Source organism: Castanea sativa, chromosome 7 (genome assembly GCF_040712315.1).
Source record: "Castanea sativa cultivar Marrone di Chiusa Pesio chromosome 7, ASM4071231v1".
NCBI classification, from domain to species: domain Eukaryota; kingdom Viridiplantae; phylum Streptophyta; class Magnoliopsida; order Fagales; family Fagaceae; genus Castanea; species Castanea sativa.
The window spans coordinates 3,389,952-3,395,716 of NC_134019.1; the positions used below are offsets into that span (position 1 = coordinate 3,389,952).

General features: G+C 29.6%; 1 pseudogene; it reads right to left on the reverse strand.

Annotated features, from left to right (window-relative positions):
- On the reverse strand, positions 1-4,021 carry LOC142643201 (putative pectinesterase/pectinesterase inhibitor 12; annotated as a pseudogene).
- Between the last annotated feature and the right edge of the window lie 1,744 nt (positions 4,022-5,765).

Consider the following 5,765-nt stretch of genomic DNA (forward strand, 5'->3'; position numbering starts at 1 on the left):
TTATTGAACCCTATCAGGGTATGGAAATGAAGTGGAATCCAACCATTCATCATTATTGATGAACTCTGATACCCTGAAATTATATGCATCTTTTTTATTCATTCTGTGATACCTTTTCCAAGTAACTCTATCATTTGTTGATGATCCAGGCCCATTATTCTCATACTCCCCGTAATACAAAGTGTCTAATTCTTGATCATCATTATCATCACCATTAGACCACTGTATCCACCTAGTTGGGTCAATAAATTTGTCAATGTAAGAATTTAGTAAAACTATCTGAGAGTACTCCCTCCATGACCTTCCTAGGTAGCTTTGCATGGTGCTAGAACTTGAGTACAAATCATTAGTAGCGGAAATTGAACAATTCTGGAAGGAAATTCCAGTGTTCTCATCTGAGCTGTCACGAGATTGTGCTATGATAACTGTGTATTGACCATGCATTGGCATTTTAGACACAATATTACATCCTTGAAATACCATCGCTGCATTCCCAAGTACAAAATCTATAGTCCCCGATATATAACACTCTTGGTAGAATTGTCGAAAGGAATGGACATACAATGTACGCTGGTAACCATTGATGTAGCACCTGTACAAAGCTGCAAAGTCTGCATTTACTCTCAAAGCAACTGCTTGATGTTTCTTAGCTCCAGCAGTTTTCTCGATAGTTATGTCCCACACTAGAAAGCCATCGCCAGACACAGCTAAAGTTTAATTTTAATTCAATTTGAGACAATCATAGATTAATACTTGTTAAATAAATTTGATGTATATTTAGTGTTAACAACGGAATATAAATGAAATAATAGACATAATAATTGTTTGTTAACATATTTCAACTTAATAATGTAGGAAAAAATAACTCATCACTCTTTTAAATCTTAAAAATTATTTATGATTGATTTTTCACTAAATTTTGCAACAATTTCCTTAGACTCTAAAATCATAGACTACCCTAAATTTTCACATATAAACAACATTATGTTGTCATATCTTATTTGGTGCATAATTCTAAACCCCCAAAAAAAATTGATGAATTATTTAATACGAAAGTGAGAGAAAAATATGATTTTGAGAAATGAAAAACCGAAAAATTTGACATCAAAATAGTACTTCCAATTCGACTCTATCAAAACTATTTTATAGTATGTAATACTCAACCAAAAAATAAAAAACAAACAATAGAGGTGATTTTTAGAGTATAATTTGTTTCCTGTTTACTTGGCTATATAGCAGCTGAACAAGTAAACATAGCCAGCCTCCAATTTTGATTTTGATTTTTAAATTCTTATAATCAAAACCAGTAAAAAATAAAGGAAAAGAAATGAAATGATATATTTTCCTATCTTAATGTTTAAACATTTTGTAGTAAGGAAAACTAAATCATTTATAACTTATAAGATTGTTTAAAAACAATATTTTATTTTTTCAAAATTACTTCAAAAGATAGAGTATATATGGAGAGGGATGGAGCCCCAGGGCACCTTGAAGGATTGATGGTTCATGTACAAGTTTTTTTAATTTATTTTTTAGATACAATAAAATTTCAATTTACGATGTTTACTTCATGTCTTATGATGGTTGCTTTCTTTAATCAAACTGAGACACTAATTGGTTTTTGGTATAAGCAAAGTTTAAACCATAGATTTTTTATTTGACGATAAAATTTTTTACCAGTTGATCTTATTAGAACTCACGATATATGTACAACTTAACTCTTGAGAGGGGGTTTGGTTTTAAATGCTTATTCAGCATGTGTTTGGTTTTAAATCCAAATAGAGTTGATAATTACTATAAAAAGTTTATACAATAGGAAAAAATATTTAGGGCCAGGTCAGGGGATGGCCCTGGCCCTTGCTCTAAATGTGGCTTCCTCTTGAGAATGATACAAATTGTTAGATATATAAATGCTAAACATACCAAGAGTTGCAGATCTGAAAGTTGTCCAGCCATCCCCCACGCTTCTGTTACCAGTAATTTTAGTGGCATCAGTTCCTTCTCCACGCAGAAAAATGTTAGGCTTGTTACTCGGGATTTCCACATTTTCCTCATAAACCCCGTGTTTCACATAGATAATTGTTTTATCATTGCTATTGATTGTATGAAGAAGAAGAAGAAGAAAAAGAAGAAGAACCAGAAGAAGAAAAAAAGGTAAGGATAGTGAAAGAAAGGTAATGGGCCTCGCTAATTAACCTTAAACCAAATGCTACTCTCCCTTTGTTACCATTTCTTTTTCTATATTCCTATTACAATTCATATTTCCATTTGTTTACAATATTTTTAACATTTTTTTTTCATGATGAATGACATTTAGAAACCAATAAACTTTAAGGAACTATATAACTGTTATGTTTGCTCAAAATACATTCAATTAATTCTTAAAATCAATCATTCCAAACATGAAAGTTATATTGCATGTACCTAATCCCGTTAGAGCATTGTTGACCTTGTTTACTATTATAAAGAAAATGGTAAATCATGATATTTTCAAACTTCATTAGTAAATTCTAATTCCTTTTATATGTTTACAATTTTTTAGAATATGTATATACACACGTTTTCCAATATAGAGTCTATAAAAATTTAAAAATGTTCTAGTTTGTTTAGAAAATGAATTTATAGAATAGAGCTGGGAGTGATATGCCTTAAATTAATACTAAAGCATAGGCAAAAAAAAATTATTGGAAACCAATAGATGCCTTTATAAATTTGTGTATATTTGATATGGCACTGGAATTCAAACTATGATCACAAAGTCTTTAGTCCTCAGCTCCTCTATTGCTATGATGTCTCCAATCTCATGTGCTACTCAATTTGATGTGAAAAAGTAAGGATTAAACAGTGTAAGAAAGAAAGTGTAAAAAAGAGTTTAAGAAGAGGAATAAATGTGTGGACATAAAAAAAAATTGAAAATTGAAATGATGGTGGGGATTAGTGTGGTTTAGTGACTTTAGTCTCACCTTATGCTTACCAAATATTAAGCTAGTTTATCATGCTTTTCAAATATCAAAGTCACTAACTAAAAAGACTCACTAATATATGACAAGCTTAATTTTTTGTTTGTGTTTTTGTATTCCTAAATATACTAAACAAATAAACTTATAGACTAAATAGTATATAGCATTCAATTGTTGTGAAAGCTTGCATGTGATTAACCTATAATAGACATTTAATAAAATTATAGATTCCACGTAATAGTGATTTATAAAAAGTAAACATCATGAACCTTTTATCAAGGTTGCATTAGATGTCTCATGAACCAAACCTATTAGCAATAAATATCGCTAATTCAAGTGAAAATTAAGAAGTAAATAAACCCAAAATTCATTGCATTTTTAACATTTATAAGAAAATTTAAGAAAGTAAAGCAACCTATTGTTTATGAATAGTATTAAAAAACCATAGATGTACAACAAAAGTTGGAGAAACAACTATCAATACTTATAGGAACAAAAATCAAACTTTGGCTTTAAAACACCTTTAGGGAAGCTTCCAAGTTAGCCCTAATTTGAATTTTGTTAATGTCAAGTTTATATGAAGCTCATCCAAGCTTCTACTATATATATAGATTTGATGGTGTTGCTTTCTAAGGATAAATTTATCAAATTCTATCATGCCAAAACAGAAAAGCATCTCCAACACCGTAGACAAAGAATTGGAGAAAGAAAAAGAAAAGCATATGCTTGCCTTCTATATGCAAGAAAGCAATGAACTTATTCTTCCCAACCTAGATGTATATACTAGTCTTCTCTATTCTCTAATATTTTCTTTTAAAGAAACTTTTGTTCATGCCTAGATGTCATAATAATATTTATTTTTCCTTTCGCCCCCCCCCCCGGCGCCTAAACATTTCTACACTAACATTTTATTTTTATTCATTTTATGAAATTTATTTGCTCATCTTTATTTATGTTATACACCATCACTATCAATGCTATTGTCACCGTCACCACCACCCCATTTTCCTCACCTCATTGTTGTTACCATCACTTCCACCATCATTCACTGCTATTGTCATTGCCACCACTACTATCGATAACATCAAGATACCATACCATCACCATAATCAAGTTATTGTTACCATCATTGTTATAAATGTCTTAATTCTTTACCCTTTGTTATGTTTTTAAAAATCCATAACACTCTAATTTAAATAAATAAAAGGACCTTTTGAATACTAAATACTAAATTTTTAGATATACTCATTTAATCAATGACAAATTAATTGATGTGTTTAAAATTCCTATCATTTAGTAAATTCTAAGAATTTTTGGAACTTTTTTTTTTTTTTTTGCGATTTCCTTTACTATGTTGTTTTAAAAATATTTATTATGAGTAAAACAAACCAAACATTGGTTTAGGCTTAACCACCCTTTTTGTTATGAACACCACCCCAATTTCACCACACACACACATTATATATATTGTCATATCCCACTCTTACAATCACATCAAGTCGTACTCACACCATCCTAACAAAACAACCCCCCCCCCCCCCCCACCCAAAAAATTAAGGAAATAAATATTTTGCTGTATGTTCCCTTCAAAAATCTCATACTTGCAAAAAAGTTGTAATATTTTTTTTTGTAACATTAGCATTAGCTTTTCTCAAGTAAGGGCACGTTTGGTAACTTGTAATAGGCACCGTAATGTAATAGTTATTCCTATAGTTTAATTATTCAATAGTTTGGTTATATTTTTATTACAGGAAATAGTCATTCCTTATGAATAACTATTCTTTAAAATGAGAAATAATTATTCTTCTCTCAAATGGTTGTAATAACTATTCCTTAGGTGATGTAATAATTTCTAAAATTAATATATTTTCAAATAAATAAACTTTCTATATCCACCTAACAATTATGGAAATAAAAAATCATCAAAAAATAACTCATCTCTCTAAAATTTAAAATATATTATTTTTTAGGAAATATAATTGTATTGTATGAATGAGATATTTCCTAAAATATATCATAAGTTTTATTCTCATGTTACCACTCACAACCAAACTAATAAATAAGTTTAGTTATACTATTACAACACATTTTATTCCCGGTAATAAAGATTGTCATTCCTGTTGTAATCCACATTAAGTGTAAAATGTAAAGTAAGTGTAAGCCCATTTTTATGAACAAAGTTCCCTACAAACTCATCATATATCTTTATATTGAGTGTGAATTTTGAAAATCTAACCGTTAGATTGCATGCTCTTATTACATTCTTAATGCTTGCAAAATTTCAAGAAGATCAAAAATCAATTACTATGTCATCAAATAAATGTTATAATTTCAAGTTTTTGTGATCTAAAGTTGTATATAAAAAATAAGTTAATTGATCAAATAGTAAATAACATCCAATTTGAACGAAATTTGATACGTATGTTAAGAACATAAAGAACATGAAATTCAACGGTTAGATTTTCAAAATTCACAAAAAAAAAAAATATATATATATATATATACACGAAAAGTTTGAAGAGTAACTTTGTTCCATTTTTATCTATTTTCTCTTTTGGGAAGATAAATGACAATTTTGTAAATAAAGTGATCCGTAGTTCGAAACCCAACAGCCCTAATTCTCTTCTTTTTTTCTTGTAATTTTTCCTCCACCGCGCACCACCGCTGCAAAAACCAGTGAAGGAAAACGAAAACAATGGAAGAGGGAGAAGAACTTCGTCCAATGAATTAAGATTAAGAAGGAGAAGAAGGATGCTCCAGTTGTGTGAACAATTACTTCAGAGCCATCGAAACCATCGGATTGCA